Raw genomic sequence first — 20440 nt, 5'->3', positions numbered from 1 at the left:
ACAGCCTTCATTATGGATTGTACCTCAACATAAAGACAAAAATCCTCACAACTGGACCAATAGGCCACATCATGCTAAACGGAGAAAGGATTGAGGTTGTCAAGGATTTCATTTTACTTGGATCACAATCAACACCCATGGAACCAGCAGTCGAGAAATCAAAAGATGCGTTGTATTGGGCAAATCTGCTACAAAGGACCTCATTAAAGTGTTGAAAAGCAAAGATGTCACCTTGAAGACTAAGGTGTGCCTGACCCAAGCCATGGTATTTTCAAACACATCATATGCATGTGAAAGCTGGACAATGAATAAGGAAGACCAAAGAAGAATCGTTGCCTTTGAATTGTGGTGTTGGAGAAGAATATTGAATATACCATGGACTGCCAAAAGAACGAACAAATCTGTCTTGGAAGAAATACAACCAGAATGCTCCTTAGAAGCAAGGATGGTAAGACTGTGTCTTACAAACTTTGGACATGTTGTCAGGAAGGATCAGTCCCTGGAGGACATCATGCTTGGTAAAGTACAGGGTCAGCAGAAAAGAGGAAGATCTTCAATGACATGGATTGACACAGTGGCTGCAACCACAGGATCAAGCATAACAACGATCGTAAGGATGGCACAGGTCTGGGCAGTGTTTCGTTCTGTAGTACATAGGGTCACTATGAGTCAGAACCAACTTGACGGCACCTAACAACAACAAGGAAGACCACTTAATACAACTATTATTAAAATTTATGCACCAACCACTAAGGCCAAAGATGAAGAAATTGAAGATTTTTACCAACTTCTGCAGTTTGAAATTGATCAAAAATGTAAACAGGATGCATTGATAATTACTGGTGATCAGAATGCAAAAGTTAGAAACAAAGAAGAAAGATCAGTAGTTGGAAAATACGGCCTCGATGATAGAAACAATGCCGGAGGTTGCATGATAAAATTTTGCAAGACCAATGACTTCATTGCAAAAACCTTTTTTCATCAACATAAACGGTGACTATACACATGGACCTCACCAGATGGAATACACAGGAATCAATTCGATAATATCTGTAGAAAGAGACAATGGAAAAGCTTAGTATCATCAGCGAGAACAAGACCAGGGGCCAACTGTGAAACCGACCATTAATTGCTGATATGCAAATTCAAGTTGAAACTGAAGAAAATTAGAACAAGTCCAGGAGACCCAAAGTGCCACCTTGAGCATGTTCCACCTGAATTTAGAGACCATCTCAAGAATAGATTTGATGCATTGAACACTAATGACCGGAGACCAGATGAGTTGTGTAATGACATCATAAACAAAGAAATAACAGTTCATTAAAAAGACAGGAAAAAAAAGAAAAGACCAGAGTGGATGGCAGAAGAGACTCTGAAACTTGCTCTTGGAAGTCGAGTAGCTAAAGAGAAAGGAAGAAATGATGAAGCGAAAGAGCTGTACAGAAGACTTCAAAGGGCAGCTCGAGAAGACAAAGTATAATATTATAAAGACATATGCAAAGACCTGGAGACAGAAAACCAAAAAGGAAAAAGACACCAGGCATTTCTCAAACTGAAAGAAGTGAAGAAAAAATTCAAGCCTCAAGTTGCAATATTGAAGGATTCTATGGGGAAAATATTAAATGACCCAGAAAGAATCAAAAGATGGAAGGAATACACAGAGTCACTATACCAAAAAGAATTGGTCGATGTTCAAACATTTCATCAGGGAGTGGACGATGCGGAACTGATGGTACTGAAGGATGAAGTCCAAGCTACACTGAAGGAAACGGTGAAAAACAAGGCTCCAGGAATTGACGGAATAACAATTAACATGTTTCAACAAACAGATGCAGCCCTGGAAGTGCTCACTCATCTATGCCAAAAATTTGGATGACAGCTATCTGGCCGCTCAACTGGAAGAGATCCATATTTATGCCTATTCCCAAGAAAGGTGATCCAACCGAATGTGGAAATTATCGAACAATATCATTAATATCACACTCAAATAAAATTTAGCTGAAGATCATTCAAAAGTGGCTGTAGCAGTACATCAACAGTGAACTGTCAGAAATTCAAGCAGAATTCAGAAGAGGATGTGGAACGAGGGATATCATTAATGATGTCAGATAGATCCTGGCTGAAAGCAGAGAATACCGGAAAGATGTTTAACTATATTTTATTGACTATGCAAAGGCATTTGACTGTGTGGATCATAACAAATTATGGATAACATTGCAAAGAATGGGAATGCCAGAACTCTTAATTGTGCTCATGAAGAACCTGTACGTAGATCAAGAGGCAGTTGTCCAGACAGAACAAGGGGATACGGAGTGGTTTAAGTTCAGGAAAGTTATTCATCAGGGTTGTATCCTTTCACCATACCTATTCAATATGTGTGCTGAGCAAACAATCCAAGAAACTGGGATATATGAATAAGAATGGGGCATCAGGATGGGAGGAAGACTCATTAACAACCTGCATTAAGCAGATGACACAACCTTCCTTGCTGAAAGTGAAGAGGACTTGAAGCACTTACTGATGAAGATCAAAGACCACAGCCTTGGGTATGGATTACACCTCAACATAAAGAAAACAAAAATCTTCACAACTGGACCAATAAGCCACATCATAATAAATGGAGAAAAGATTGAAATTGTCAAGGATTTCATTTTACGTGGATCCACAATTAACACCCATGCAAGCAGCAGTCAAGAAATCAAAAGACACATTGCATTGGGCAAATCTGCTGCAAAAGACCTCCTGAAAGTGTTGAAAAGCAAAGATGTCACGTTGAAGACAAAGGTGTGCCTGACTCAATCCATGGTGTTTTTAATAGCCTCATATGCATGTAAAAGCTGTACTATGAATAAGAAAGACTGAAGAAGAATTGATGCCTTTGAATTGTGGTGTTGGCGAAGAGTATTGCATATATCATGGACTGCCAAAAGAATAAGCAAATATGTCTTGGAAGAAGTGCAACCAGAATGCTCCTTAGGAGCAAGGATGGGGAGACTATGTCTCATGTACTTGGGGTATGTTATCAGGAGGGATCAGTCCCTGGAGAAGGACATCATGCTTGGTGAAGTAGAGGGTCAGAGAAAAAGAGGAAAATTCTCAGCGAGATGAATTTACACAGTGGCTGTAACAATGGGCTCAATCATAGCAAGTACTGTGATGATGGAGCAGGACTGGGCAGTGTTTCCTTCTGTTGTGCATAGGGTGGCTATGAATCAGAATCAACTTGATGGCACCAACAAAAACAACAAGGAAGACCATTTAATATGGATATTATTCATATTTACGCATGGACCACTAAGGCCAAAGATGAAGAAATGGAAGATATTTACCATCTTCTACAGTCTGAAATTGATCAAACATGCAGTCAAGATGCGTTGATAATTAATGCTGATGGAATGCAGAAGTTGGAAAGAAAGAAGAAGGATAAGTAATTGGAAAATATGGCCTTGGTGTTATAGACAATGCCAGGCCCAATGACCGACTCACTGCAAATACCTTTTTTCAACAACATCAATGGAGACTATACACGTTGACCTCACTGGATTGAATACACAGGAATCAAATCTACTACATCTGTGGAAAGAGACAATGGAGAAACTCAATATCAGTCAGAACAAGGCCAGGGGCCAACTATAGAACAGACCATCAATTGCCCATATGCAAGTTTAAGTTGAAGCTGAAGAAAATTAAAATAAGTAACAAGAGCCGAAATACAATCTTGAGTATATCCCACCTGAATTTAGGGACCATCTCAAGGATAGATTTGATGCACTGATCATTAAAGACCAAAGACCAGACAAGTTGTGGAATGACATCAAGGACATCATACAAGAAGAAAGCAGAAGGACATGAAAAAGACAAGAAAGAAAGAAAAGGCCAAAATGGATGTTAAAAAAGACTCTGAAACTTGTTCTCGAATGTAGAGCAGCAAGAGTGAATGGAAGAAATGATGAAAAGAGCTGAACAGAAGACTTCAAAGGGCAGCTTAAGAAGACAGTGTAAAATATTATAATTAAATGTGCAAAGACCTGGAGTTAGAAAACCAAAAGGGAAGAATGGGCTAAACAATTTTCAAGCTGAAAGAACTGAAGAAAAAATTCAAGCCTCAAGTTGCAATATTGAAGGATTCTATAGGCAAAATATTGATTGATGCAAAAAGCATCAAAAGAAGATGAAAGGAATACAGAGTCACTGTCCGAAAAAGAATTGGTTGACGGTCAACCATTTCAGGACGTAGCATATGATCAAGAACTACTGGTACTGAAGGATGAAGTCCAAGCTGCATGGAAGGCAATGGCAAAAAAAAAGGCTCCAAGAATGATGGAATGCCAATAGAGATGTTTCAACAAATGTATGCAGTGCTGCCGGCGCTCACTCATCCATGCCAAGAAATTTGGAAGACAACTACCTGGCCAACTGGCTGGAATGGATAAATATTTATGCCCATTTCAAAGAAAGGTGATCCAACAGAATGCAGAAATTATTGAATAATATCATTAATATTACACACCAGTAAATTTTTGCTGAAGATAATTCAAAAGCACTTGCAGCAGTACAACAGCAGGGAACTGCCAGGAATTCAAGCTGGATTCAGAAGAGGACATGGAAGGAGATATATCATTGCTGATGTCAGATGGATCTTGGCTGAAAACAAAGGATACCAGAAAGATGTTTACCTGTGTTTTATTGACTATGCAAAGGCATTCGACTGTGTAGGTCATAACAAATTATGATTAACATTCCAGGACACTTAACTGTGCTCATGCAGAACACGTGCATAGACTAATGGGATAATGCTTGGTTTAAAATCAGGAACAGTGTGCATCAGGTTTGTTTTCTTTTACCATATTATTCAATCTGAATGCTGAGCAAATAATCTGAGAAGCTGGACTATATGAAGAACATGGCATTGGGATTGGAGAAAGACTCATTAACAGCCTGCTGTATACATATGACACAATCTTCTTGTTTGGTGAAAGTGAAGGAAGGGGACTTGAAGCACTTACTGATGAAGATAAAAGGCTACAGCCTTCAGTATGAATTTCACCTCAATGTAAAGAAAACAGAAATCCTCACAACTAGACCAATAAATAACATTATGATAAACAGAGAAAATATGGGAGTTGTCAAGGATTTCATTTTGCTTGGATCCACAATCAACACCCAGGGAAGCAGAAGTCAAGAAATCAAAAAATGCATTGCATTGGGCAACTCTTCTACCAAAGACCTCCTTAAAGTGTTAAAAAGGAAAGATGTCACTTTGAGGACTAAGGTGCGCCTGACCCAAGCCATGATATTTTCAATCCCCTGATATGCATTCGAGAGTTGGAAGACTGAAGAAGGATTGGTGCCTTTGAATTGTGGTGTTGGTGAAGAATATTGAATATACTATGGACTTCCAGAAGAATGAACAAATCTATCTTGGACGAAGTACAGCTGGAATGTGCCTTAGAAGCTGAGGATGGTGGGACTTTGTCTCACGTACTTTGGACATGTTATCACTAAGGACCAGTCCCTGGAGAAGGACATCATGCTTGGTAAAGTAGTGGGTCGGTGGACGACCCTCAACAAGATGGATAGACACAATGGCTGCAAAGATGGGCTCAAGCATAGCAATGATTGTGAGAATGATATAGGACCGGGTAGTGTTTTGTTCTATTGTACGCAGGGTCACTATGAATTGAACAGACTGAATGGCACCTAACAACATAACAACAAATTGAAGTTAAGTTGGTATCAATTTAAACTAGATTGTTATAAATTAAGATGTTATTTATAGTCCACATAGTAACCACAAAGAAAATACCTAACATTATGAGCAAAAGGATACAAAAAAATATGTATTGAGTATTTTCTATGTTCCAGGACCATAACAAAGAATTTTATACCATTTCTTTCATTCAATACTATAACTCTGTAATAGTAGGTAGGTCCCTGCTGGCATGAACAGTTTGTGCTTGACTACTAACCGGAAAGTTGGCAGTTAGAATATATATATATTATATATATATTTGTATACCTCTTCACTACACACTCCCTTCCTAACTTCATTGAATATAATAACTGCTTAATTTCCAGATCCATCAAGCACTTTACTGACTTTTTTCTGATAACCTCTCAGCAATATTTGGCTATCATGACCTTTTTTCTTTTTTTAATATTCTCCTCTCCCCACAAGCTCCTTTTCAGATACCTTTCTCTCCTAGCTCTCATTGTATCTGCCTGATCACATCTTCTCTGTCTTTTTTAGCTCCCCTTTCTTTGCTCACCCTTTAATTATAGATATTCTCTAGTGTTTTGAAGTTGACTCCATTCTCTTTTCATTCTTTATTTCATCTTTTAAACGCATGGCTTCACCTTCTTATGGGCTTAACACATTCAAATTCATATCTCTTGGACCCACCTCAAGAATTACTTCAGTACCACCTTCTCAATGAAATCATTATTTATTGTCATCAACACTAAATAATTTTTTTCTCTTTACTCCCATAACACTATACCATACTTCGTTTGGGAGCTAGCAACCATTGATTGGTTGCTTGTATTCAGACTAGCTATTTACATGTGTATATCCCTCCCTTTCTCCTGTCAGTGCTTTGGGAGCAAGGACCAAGTCTTTGCCATTTCCATATGCTGATTAGTATTGGATCAGTCTCTTTTCCCATGGGAGACATTTCCTGAGACAAATTTCCTCTTTGTTAGGTGTCACATTTCATCCCGATGCTATCACTAGCATCGTCTATAGATGGGTGTTTTTAGATTCCAGCGCTATTGAACGTTTGCCAGGAGCCAAATTTTGCTCTGCCTCATGGAGATTCAGCCTCGCTTTAATTTCCATGCCAAAGGAAACTGTAGACAATGTCAAATTTTCTCTTTGAATTTTACTGTATTAATTCTAAGTGCTACAGTGTCCTAGCCACAGACTTGCCCAAAGAATGTGTGTGGGTGAGTACGTGTGTGTGTGTGTAAAATTATTCAGTCAAGTCTCAAACATCCTTCCAAATAGGTAGCTAGCAAAAGACTCAATTCCTGTAAGAGGTAACAGAACAAGATTCCTGCTGGTTTGGTGAATGACTGCTTCATTTATTAAAACTTTGCCCAGTACCCAGGCAGTTGTTTCACATCTCTATGTTCTTATCTTTTTATGTGTTTGTTTATTAAAATTTTTCAATTATATGTATTGTACAGTTATCTGAAATAAAATAAAATCACAATTTTGGTTGATATTTTCTCAACAATTTCAGACAGGGAAATGCACTCTTTTTTTTTTATATATACCTCTCTCTTTTCCACTTAAAGTACGCTCAAATGGAGCTAGAAAGGCAAATTTGAGTTAGTTTTTTAGTTCTATGATTTCTTTTTTTTTTCTCTTATCTCATTTCATCTTCATGTGATCACCAGAATTGAATGTACAATTTTACGTTAGGTCTTATCAGAGAATAAGGGAATCCAATTAAAATTCCCTTCCATTAATATGCAGCTCTTCTTGATATTTTTTCTTTGTATTCTTTGGTCTTAAAAAAAAATAACTACCTCAACACTAGCATAGAAATACAGTTTAAAATTAATCATTATGGAATCAGCAGTAGTCAGTGTTTTGTTTTTTTTTTTCAATATCCTTTACTTAGCTTATATTAGGTTGTTCTCAAGTGGCATGCAGTACAAAATGGCAAAGTGAACTTATTACGGAGTTACTATAGAGTACTCCCTCACCTTCTGGAAAGGTTAGTAGAACTTCTTGATTTAGATGTGCCCTCATCAAAGACTAAATTTTTAAGAATGTTAAGAAATTATTCTAGTTTCGAAGATATAAACTCCATAAATGACCCAGATAGCATCTGTATAAAACAAACAATAACTTTGACAACATAGTTGTTTTTCTCAAACATCTACAATCCAATCAGATAGGTGTAGATTGAAGCTACTATTTAAGAATGTATCTAACACTACTTTGAATTTTTACATACTTTCAGCAAATGCCTTTTTTGGGAGACAACACATTTATCATGTGATTGTTATCTACTGCCAAAATGGATACTTTCAATGATTCTAAGATACTTCTTTCAAGCTTCACATTATGCTTGCATTTCAAGGCCCTGAACACCTTTGCCACACACTTGTTGGTATTATAAAATTTTATCATATCTCTCAAAGAGTTCATCTTCCTAGATTCACAAGCCCTGATATTGTTGCCTGGGTATATATGAGTGTTTCTTCAAATTTTCCATTACTCCATTTGCCCTTTTCTAGGTCCTTTTCTGCTGAGTTTCTCTGGACCCTGTTTCAGTGCTCCATAATAAAGTGTCTGTCAAAGGAAGATACTTTTCCTAGCTGATATTGTCAAACAATCCATAAAGAAATAACTAATTCTTCATCAACTATTTATTTTAGTTCCTACCAGGCTATGGCTATGTGTAATCATGATTACTGACTTGGCTTCTGTAGATGAAGAGGAAGTGGAAGGAGCAATATAACCAATAGCTTAGTGTAATTTTATTTAGTGGATTTACGAGATAATTACACTTAAGGATAAATATCACCATTAATGCTTAAAATCCAAGTGGCTTGGATTCACTTGTACAAGCAGGAAGTATAAAACCCAAGCAATGTTTAAAAACTATGACATAAATGGATTAATCTCGTGTATATAGGGTCGCTATGAATCAGAATCGACTCAACGGCACTGGGTTTGGCTTTTGTTTTATACCTAAATTGGTTAAACTACCTACAGTTATATATTTTAAATTTATAGTTTTTGAAGTATTGAATTTTTTCTTCCTTTATAATTAAAGGCAAATGAAATGCAGATAGTATTTAGGAAACCAAATACAATATTAAGAGAGAAAACAATAGTTTAGTTTGAACTGTGAGTCTTCCGCTATTCACTTTGCTGTTAATTTGCTCCATGACCTTCAGTCAGTAACCTCATTGTATCTCAGAGGATATAATAATCCTGACCTGCTTCACAGGGGCGTGCTGTACCTTAATTGATGTTGGAGGTACTTTAATGAAAGCCATTATTGAAATGCAATTATTAACATTTGGGATAATGAAGTTAGCTTAGATGGTTTAGCTAAGCCTGGTGTGAAGATGGCTTCTAAGTTCAAGAGCACAAACTTCCCTGTTGCAAAACTTTTTTAAAAAGGCCTAAAAAAGCAAAAATAGAAAATGAAACTGTAACTGGCTTATTTGCTGACTTTAGCAGCATCAGGGCCTGCAGTTTATTGCTTTGTCTCTGATCAAGTACATTGCAATCAATGCGGATTACTACAGAGATGCTAGGAGATAATTTTGCAAAAATGTCAAAAATGCAAAATTTGGGAGAGCTGGATGGGCTAGAAATGACTATATCGATTTTGTAAAGGTTTGTAAATTACTACAATACCACCTTACTTTAAGATAGATCGCAAATCTTGCATTTTAAGCAAGATCAACTCTAATTTTAAACTTCAAGAAAGGCTTAGTGTATTACATACGTTACTTTCATCCATGAGAAATTTAGAAGTCATGTGCTTACCTAGTAGAAACAAGCTGCGAAATTCCCAATAGGGCTCATCCTTCTGCTCAACAATTCCTTCTTGTCTATACATTTCAGCAGGGCTTGTCTTTACAATCAGAGAACAATGAGAGCAGAATAGAAATGAGTAAAATAAACACCTCCTTGCTCTACAAAAAGGTCTGAAACAAAAAAAAGCATTTTTCAGAAAAAGGTTTGAATAATGGTCATTCAATCTTAAATAGTGTCTTACTGGCATTTGTTTTTTTTAATTAATGGAATTTTTAAATGCTTTCAATTGCATTTAAATACCATAATGACACCTAGAACGTAAGGGTTACACTAACTGAAATTTCCAGAATTATAGGAAGTTTCTCCAATTAGACCTTTGTCTTCAAGCATTGTGAGGAAAGTTGCAGTACTTCTAAAATTATATAATTTAATCGTTTTGTTAGTGATCCTTTTATGTTTATATATACTTGTTTAAAATTTCAGAAAAATATATAGAAAACTGCAACAAACACCAATAATATGACTTCTTAAAATTGATAAAATTTTTCATTTTTCATTTTTTTAATTTATTATCTTCTATGTTACTTAACACACAGAATATTGTTTAAATTGTCTTTGTTTTTGTCTTCATTCCAACCCTCCTCAACCTCATCAAAGGATAGCACTATTATAAACATTTCTATAGTTATAGTATATGATTTAATACTTATATATACGTGAACAATATATAACATTGGGAGTTTTGTTTTTGTATGCTTTAAATACATATTATTGGCATTATACTGTATCATTATGCAACTTATTTTTTCACTTTATATTTTTTTCTTTATATGTATTCATGTTGATATATATGCTATACTTTATATATATATGTACTGATGGACATTTCAATGGAATTCAGTTGTTTTCTGTTTTTTTTTTTTGCCATTACAAAGAGCACTTTTATGAATGTCTCTTTGTGTACATGTGTAAGAGTTTCTCTTAAGCATATACCTAGGAGTTGAATTAATAGGTAATGAAATATGTATAGTGTAAACATTGCCACATATTATAAATTGCTCTCTGATGAGCTTGTGTCAATGTAAATAGTCATAAATAAAACATAAGAATTTTTTTTTGCATATTTACATTATACCTTAGCAAGGGGATGCAGAATAATGGATAGTGGCTGGATAGATAGATGATAGATAGGCAGATGGATGTACAGACAGACAGATATATATATTTATAGATAGATATGTAACCAAAAACCCAAACCAAACCTATTGCTATCAAGTTGAATCCTTGTCATAGAGACTGTATAGGACAGAGTAGAACTGCCCCATAGGGTTTCCAAGGAGCACTTGGTGGATTCAAACTGTCGATCTTTTGGTTAGCAGCCGTAGCTCCACTATGCCACCAGGGGTTCCATAGATATATAGTTATCATATAAATATACAAAATTTTGGAGAAAATATTTGTCCTAATAGCTGAAAATGAATTAATGTACTTCATATCAACATGCTAAAGAAAAAAACTATATGACCATATCAATACCATATCAATATATACAGAAAAAGCATTTGACAAAATCCAACACCCTAATTAAAACTCTCCTAATTCCTAATAAAAACTCTCAGTAAACTAGGAATAGGGAACTTCCTCGACTTGATAAAGAACTTCTACAAAAACCCTGCAGCTAACATCATACTTAATGGTGAGAAACTAGAAGTTTTCCCCCTAAGGTAGGAAATAAGACAAAGATATCCCCTCTCACCACTCCTATTCAACATTATCCTATAAGTCCTAGCTAATGCAATTAGAGAAGAAAAGGAAATAAAATGTATACAGATTGCTACAACAAAAAACATCATTAGATCAGTTCTCTTAGCCAGTCAATTGATCTAATATTGTTTTTAATGTTTCTGTTCTACCCCCCTAGTTCAGTGAGTAGTGCATGGAGGTCTTAAAATCTTGCAAGCTGCCGTCCAAGTACAACAATTGGCTTCTACTCACCTGGAGCAGCAGATGAAGAAAGAGAGTCAGGAATAGGAGGAGGAAATAGACTGCAGGTCTAACCGCCTCCAAGAAATACTCCTTTGCCATGAGACCAGAAGAACTTGATGGTGTCCATCTACCATCACTGAATGCTTTGATCAAGAACTCAATAGATGAAACCTGACCAAAAGCAGTGGTGGGGCGGGGGGGCAGGATAGGAAACAGAATTTCAAATTCTTAGAAAATCCAGGCTTACTGGACCCATTGAGACTGGAAGAACTCCCGAAGCTATTGTCCTGAGAAAATCTTTAAACCTTAAACTGAAACTATCCCCTGCATCTTTAAACTACAGTTTAGCTAAATTAGTAAGAATGTTTGCCTTGAGCACTGCACTCTATTGAAGAATTATCTATATAAGATCAAATTGACAATAGTAATCCTAAAGCACAGATGAGAAGTTCAGGAGGGAGTAAATCTAAGTCAATGGTGGTGAAACAATATGGGTAGAGACAGTGAGAAGGATGATACAACTTGAAGAATATAAACGATGTCATTGAACCGTAAATGCAGAAAATGTTGAATGGGTCTATGTTCTGGCTGTGTATAATTTTACCAAGAAAAAGACCAGACGAAAACCTCAAAAAAAAGAAAGGTATAAAGGCTGAAAAGGAGAAAATAAATTCTGCTTTTTTTTTCACAGAAGATATAATTGATTGTCTACGTAGGAATTACAAAGAATTGAGAAAATAACTCCTGGAACTAATCATCAATTATAGCAAGGTTGCAGTTTACATATTTAAAAATACAAAAGTCTATTGCTTTCCTATAAGCTAGCAATGAACAACTGGAACTTGAAATTAAAAACATAACACCACTTACATTAGCTCAAAAATAAAAGAGAAATAGGTATAAATCTAAAAAAAAAAGTACAAGATCTACATGAAGAAAACCACAAAACTCTGATGAAGAAAATAAAAACTAAACAAAAGTAAGATATTCCATGTTCTTAGATAGGAAGATTTAATATTATTAAAATATTAATTCTTCAGAACTTGATCTATAGATTCAAAACAATTCCACTCAAAATTCCAGCAAGTTATTTTGCAGATATCCACAAAACGATTCTAAAATTTACATGGAAAGGCGAAAGACCCAGAACGGCCAACAAAACAATGAAAAACACAGAGCTAGAGGATTGATACTACTTAATTTCAAGACTTAACAATAAAGCTACAGTGATGAAGACACTGAATATATCCATGCAATTGGAGTCCAGAAACAGACCCACACAAATATGTCTTTGAAAAAGGAGCAAAGCAAAGGGAATTCAGTGGAGAAGGGATAATCTTTTCAACAAATGGTGCTGAACAACTGGGCATTCTCATGCAAAAAAAAAAAAAGAATCTAGACACAGAGCTTATCTCTTTTACAAAGATTAACTCAAAATGGATCATGGACCTAAATGTAAAAATACAAAACTATACAACTCCTAAAAGATTACATAGGAGGAAATGTAGGTAACCATGAGTTTGGCGATTCACAAGAGAAAAAGCATGATTCACAAATGAAAAATATTTGATAAGTTGGACATCATTAAAATTAAAAACTTCTGCTTTGGGAAAGACACTGTTAAGAATATGAAAAGACAAGCCATACACTGGGAGAAAATATTTTCAACACATGTATCTGATAAAGGACTTGCATCCAAAACATACAAAGAACACTTAAAACTAAACAATAAGAAAACAAGCAACCCAATTACAAAATGAGCAACATATTTGAAGAGAAACCTCACCAGAGAAGATACACAGATTTTAAATAAGCATATGATAAAAATTTTTCAATTATCATGTATGATTACGGGATTGCAAATCAAACATGAAATACCACTACACACCTGTTAGAATGGCTAAAATTCAAAACATTAGCAAAACAAAACAAAATGCTGGCGAGGTTGTGGGGCAACAAGAACTCTCATTCATTGCTGGTGGGAATGCAAAATTTGGACTTTAGATAATAATGATGAATCAATATTCGTTCATCACTTGTAACAAACATACCACATAAATGTAAGATGTTACTAGTAGGAGAAACAATGTGCACAGGGGAGGGGCATATATGAGAAATCTGTACTTTCTAAGGAGTCCTGGTTGCACGCTGCTTAAGTGCTTGACTGCTATCCAAAAGGTTCGTGGTTCGGACTCAGCAGCCACTCTGCCAGAAAAAGATGTGGCAGTCTGCTTCCATAAAGATTTAAAAAAGCAAACCAACCATTATAGTGAGTGAAATTAGTCAGTTGCAAAAGGACAAATATGGTATGAGACCACTATTATAAGAACTCAAGAAAAGGTTTAAACACAGAAGAAAACATTCTTTGATGGTTACAAGGGTGGGAAGGGAGAGTGAGAGGTATTCATTAACCAGGTAGTAGACAAGAATTATCTTAGGTGAAGGGAAGGACAACACGCAATATAGGGGAAGTCAGCACAACTGGACTAAACCAAAAGCTAAGAAGTTTCCTGAACACAATCAAACAGTTTGAGGGACAGAGTAGCAGGGGCAGGGGTCTGGGGACCATGGTTTCAGGAGACATCTAGGTCAATTGGCATAACAAAGTTTATTAAGAGAATGGTCTGCATCTCACTTTGGTGAGTAGCATCGGGTGTCTTAAAAGCTAGCAAGCAGCCATCTAAGATGCATCAACTGGTCTCAAGACACCTGGAACAAAGGAGAATGGAGAACACCAAAGACACAAGGAAAATATTAGCCAAAGAGATAGAAAGGGTCACATAAACCAGAGACTTCATCGCCCTGGAATCAGAAGAACTAGATGGTGCCTGGCTACCACCAATGACCGCCCTGACAGGGAACACAACAGACAGTCCCCGATGGAGCAAGAGAAAAGTGCGGTACGGAACTCAAATTCTAGTAAAAAAAAAAAAAAAAAAGACCAGACTTAATGGTCTGACTGCAACTGGAGGAACCCCAGAAGACATGTCCCCCAAACTTTCTTTTAGCCCAAAACTAAAACCATTTCCAAAGCCAACTCTTCAGACAAAAATTAGACTGAACTGTAAGACATAAAATGATACTTGTGAAAAGTGTGCTTCAAGTAGATACATGAGACTAAATGGGCAGCTCCTGTCAGGAGGTGAGATGAGAAGGCAGAGAGGGACAGGAGCTCGTTCAATGGACACGGAAAATACAGGGTGGAAAAGAGGAGTGTGCTGTCACATTATAGGGAGAGCAACTAGAGTCACATAACAATGTGTGTACAAATTTTTGTAGGAGGAACTAACTTGAACTGTAAACTGTCACTTAGAGTAAAACAATAAATAAATAAATAAACCCACTGTTGTCAAGTCAATTCTGACTCATAATGACCCCTTAGGACAAGGTAGAACTGTCCCATACGGTTTCCAAGGCTGTAATCTTTAGGAAGCCGACTGCCACATCTTTTTCTCTCAGAGTGACTGGTGGGCTCAAACCGCTGAACTTTCAGTTAGCAGCGGAGCACTTAACCACTACGCCAACCAGTGCTCCTTTCCATTATGGTTACAGCCTTGGAAACCCTACAGGGCAGTTTTACTCTGTCCTACAGGACCGCTATGAGTTGGAAAGGACTAGATGGCAATGGGTTTGGTTTTTGACTCTACTTTTCTGCACAACTTTTTTATAAACCTAAATCTGCTTTAAAAAATAAAGTCTATTAAAATCAATCATTAGCTGCCATTATCAGATGGGAGTTGTGATTTTTTTTTTTTTAAATAAAAGCACATTCACACTTTAAGATTTAGGTAGTAAAAGATCAGGAAATAAGGAGGAACTTAACTTTTTAAGAATGTGCCTCCTTCCTACATCTTTCGACTCACCTGTCTCAACTCTTTCCAAGGAAATCATGAACATATTCTACTAAAAACTGGAGGGCTGTTATCAGAATTTCAAAGAAAGGTTGCTAATGAACCAAATTTTCTAAATCCAGTCAGATTTCACAGTTCTAAATTCTAGGGAACAAGAATGATGAAGTACTTCAAATGAGATAATGCATGGGAAAATGCTTTGAAAATTATTATAATATGTAATGTGATAATACAACTGGAAAATAAATTGAGACACTCCACATGCAAGCAACACAAATCTAAAGAAAGCCGTTGATAACTAAATATAAAATTTGGAGGTTTTTTTTTTTTTCAAGCAGTTAAAAGGAGTACGGTGTACTTTGGACTAATTTTTCTAGATATGTCAAATGAAAGCCTTATAGGAATCAGGAGTCAACTGAAGTACTAGACAGGGTTTTTCGGATAGTAGTCACGTTTCACATCACTTAAAAAAAAAAAACACTTGGCTTGAAAGTCTCAGATATAGTCTTTCCTTTATCAAGAAACCACTGATTGTATTTTTATTTCCCTGCCTCAGTACTGATTTGCTTTAGCTCTTGTGATTCTGAGTTAAAACTCTGTAGCACACTATGAGTTTGCTTTTCTTTAACTGAATCTTTCATCATTTTCATAAATAACAATCCCCAAATGCCAAGTGTCACACGTATGAAAATAAATATGTCACAGATTCCATGCTTGCAATGATAACTATGACAAACCACCTCTCATTTTAATTCAAAATGTCATCTATCTTACTCTTCTGATGGACTACACAGGCTAAAGCCCTTCAAGAAGCATGGACTTTATCTCTTTGGTAATATATTCTCATGTTTGAAAGACTTCCTGAGCAAAGAAAAAAAATTCAGTATAGTAAACCAACATACTTAATATCCTCAATGAAGTTATGATAATTATAAAATAGATTCTCCTCTGTTTTATATAGAATAAGTAGTCATGAAACATTTTTGCAAAAGTTAATCTCAGTATAACAATCTTCTTTGTTAAGGATAGATTTATAGATTTGAATAGAAGTTTTGCAAATGAAAACATGTGTGGTTCGTGAGTTTATAAAAATACCATGACGTCTCTATACTCAGAGTACCCCAGATACAGTCAACACATTTCAAATCCTAGGTGTTCTATAGTTAAAATATTTTATTTTCAGAAAAATAAATATTTTTACTAGTTTTATTAAATTCAACAAGGGATCAGTCTTCTCTCCTGTTTGATTGGATGACAGAGATTGCATCTGGTAAAATGATTTGATTAGAGAGCAATCATCATTATTAGATTAGAGGGAATTAAATTACAATTACTAAAAATTACAGGTAATTACAATACAGCTTAATTTCAAAGCTAAACTCATCCTCCAAAGAAAAACATTTTATCTATGTGCTTAAAATATGCCTGTATATCTATTAATGTGATGCATAATAATTGCTTTGGTCATTTGAAAGCTAAAAGTATGTAACTGAACAATTATTACAGCCACACGGCCTGAAGGCACTATTTGTCAAGAGAGTTATATGATGGCCAATTATATCCACTCAACCTTGAAGGATAATTCTATCATCTGATGGGAACAAATTACCGTTCCACTTCTTTTTTTTTTCCCAAAGTTTAAGTATTGGTTTTAACAATGTAAATTTTCTAAAATGACTACTTTTTTTTTTTTTAAGCTTCAGACTTGCTTTGACTTAAAGGAAGCTTTCTAATAGACAAAATTATCAGAACGTTTTATATAAATATCCAAAGAAAATTATAATAAAACCTTAGTCCTCAAGAACATAGTCACAATTAAAGAAATGGAAGGGAAAAATTGTGAGTTCTTAAGATAGTAGTTACAAAATTCTAGCATGAAATGATGTATTTTTCTCAATCGGAGACATCTTTACTTTGCTTTAACATAGAGCCCAGTCATCTAGTTTCTTAGCTCAGAAGAGGTCAGAAGTAACAAGCCAGAAAGAAACTAGAAGAAACTGTTAAAGGCATTATGATGTACAGCAGGAGAAGTAACAGCTCAAAATGTGAGTTCAAGGAAGGGGACAGAATTATTTAAAAACAGTCATGAACTCTTCTCTTAGTACAATAAAGAATGCTCATGTTTATTCTAAGTTACCAAGAAATAGTTAAATTATTTTCAGTATCCTTTTTGGAATACCAGGGACTATAATACATTTTAGCAATGTTCACATCAAAAATGACTATTTTAATTGTACTTTTGTAATCTTGAAACTTAGTTATTCACCTTCTGTGAAGTCACATAAAGTAAGCATTATTCTACATTTATGTAACATAAAATAGGATTTAATATTCCAGAAAGAATAGTGCTTTCTTGTGACACTAAGCTACACTTTCATGCATAGTTATTTTATTTTCAAAATGTCCATTTAAATTTTCAAATATTTCATGGGATTACTTAGTAATATCTGGCTTGTAAATATGTTCTGTATATCATAACCCGTCCATTTCTTTCTTTGAGATCCAGGAAACAATTTAGAGCAGGATTGGCCAATCTATGTCATATCAGGGAATTTTGTTTGGCATTCTTTTGGTTCCTGCTGACACCAGGAGTAAAAATTAAAGACACACATTGCGAGGCGGGGCCAACATGGTGGAATAGATAGAAGCTTCTGGCAAGCCCTCTTTGCAACAAAGACCCAAAAAAACAAGTGAAACTAGTATATTTATGACAAGCTAGGAGCCCTGAGCATCAAAGGCAAGCTTAGAAAATGAACTGAGGGGTAGGGTAAGGAAGAGACTGTTAGAAGTGGAGAGGAGTTATCAGACCTGAATTGCGGGGAGCCCTCAGGCACCATTCCCGGGAGCAGTGGTGGGCTGGTACTAGCATTTGGCTACAGTTTCCTAAAGGAGAAGCAGCCAGCCACACAGCATAATCGCACCTTCGAAACCAGAGAAGAAAGGCACTTTTGGCAAAAACTAAGTACTTGGGTATATTTTACCTTGCCCTCCCCCCCGCCCCCCCCCCCCCCCCCCCGCTGCTCCCAATCTGGCTGCAGCGGCTATTCATTTCCCTGGGCCTGATATAGGCAATGTTGAATGCCTAGAGCCATCCTCCTGGCCTTGGAGAATGAATAAATTTGCAACTGGGGGAAGAGAAAATTTGCCAGCTCCACTAACCAGGGAGCTCAGGAAAGAAGCAGCTCCTGTCCAGGCATAAATGGTCCATGGACTTTGAGTACATTTCCCCTCTGCATGGACCTGTATGGGTCCATTTCAGGAGAATAGGCCCTTGTTGACGGGCTCCAACCATTTCAGCTTTGCAGTGGAGAGGAGAGTGTTTGATGTTTGACATTGCTTTGCCTATTAAACAGGGTCCTATCTACCCACATAATGAGCCTAAAGGACTGGTAGCTCCACTCAGGTCATCCAGCCACCCAAGACACAGGTCTGAGGATAACTGGTACCTCCCAGTCCTTACAACCAAAAACCCACCCACCTGCATACTCTAGGGAACAGGGACACGGTTTCCTCAAAGATACGTGAGAGACAATCCTCAGCCCCCTGTCTTGTTCAGAGTGTGATCCCCTGATGCAACCAGATACCAGTACCTACACCAATCACACCTGCCCTTCTAAGACTGTATGATAGAGCCTGTACCACAAACTTGATGATCAGCTACCTGGACACCTGGGCTGAATTCATACAAGAAAACTGAATGGACTCTTAGACTGATATACCTGATAACAGCTCTAGCCATCTGGTGAAAGAATGTCAGAGCTCCAAAGGTGAAAATAATCAAGCTAGCTCACTCAAGCAACCCATTTGGGCATATCAAAACAAAACAAAGCAAGAAGCTATGACAAAGTGAGCAAACATAAAATAAACTAATACAATAACTTACAGATGGCTCAGAGACAACAGTCAATATCAAGCCACATAAAGACACAGACCATGATCACCTCAAGAAACTTTCAAAACAAAGAATCAAGGGATCTTCTATATGAAAGTGCATTCCTGGAATTACCAGAGGCAGAATATAAAAGATAAATGTACAGAACCATTCAAGATATCAGGAAGGAAATGAGACAATATGCAGAACGAGCCAAGGAACACACAGATAAAGCAACTGAAGAAATTAAAAAGATTATTCAGGAACATAATGAAAAATTTAAAAAGCTAGAAAAATGCATAGACAGAGAGCAATCAGAAATTAAGATTAACAATAAAATTACAGAAGTAGACAACTCGATACAAAGTCAGAGGAGCAGAATTCAGCAAGTGGAACCCAGAATTTCTGAACTTGAAGATAAATCACTTGGCACTAATATATTTGGAAAAAAAAAAAAAAAACAGAAAAAAGAATTTAAAAAATGAAGAAACCTTAAGAATTATGTGGGACTCTATCAAGAGAAAAAAACCTATGAGTGACTAGAATACCAGGACAGGGAGGGATAACAAAAAATACAGAGAGAGTTGTTGAAGATTTGTTGGCAGCAAACTTCCCTGATATCTTGAAAGATGAGAAGATATCTATCCAAGATGCTCATTGAACCCCACATAACTTGCCAAAACCAAAGATAAAGACAGAATTTTAAGAGCAGCAAGGGATAAATGAAAAGTCACCTACAAAGGAGAGCCAATAAGAATAAGCTCAGGCTACTCGGCAGGAACCATACAGGCAAGAAGGCAATGGGATGACTTATATAAAAAATTGAAGGAAAAAAAATTGCCAACCAAGAATTGTATATCAGCAAAACTGTTTCTCAAATAGGTAGGTGAAATTAGGACATTTCCAGATAAACAGCCAAACCAAAACTACAAGAAATACTAAAGGGAGTTCTTTTGTTAGAAAATCAATAATATCAGGTATCAACCCAAGACTAGAACACTGGGCAGAGCAATCAGATGTCAACCCAGAGAGGGAAATCATGAAAATAAATCAAGATAAAAAAACACTCAAAACAGGGAAACAGTGATGTTATTATGTAAAAGAAGACAACATTAAAACAATAAAGAGGGACTAAGAAATGTAGTCATAGATCTTCCATATATAGAGGAAGACAAGGTGATACAAGAAATAAAAGTTAGGTTTAAATTTAGAAATACAGGGGTA

This window comes from Elephas maximus, chromosome X, assembly GCF_024166365.1.
Source record: "Elephas maximus indicus isolate mEleMax1 chromosome X, mEleMax1 primary haplotype, whole genome shotgun sequence".
NCBI classification, from domain to species: domain Eukaryota; kingdom Metazoa; phylum Chordata; class Mammalia; order Proboscidea; family Elephantidae; genus Elephas; species Elephas maximus.
Note: the sequence above shows the minus strand (reverse complement) of the source record.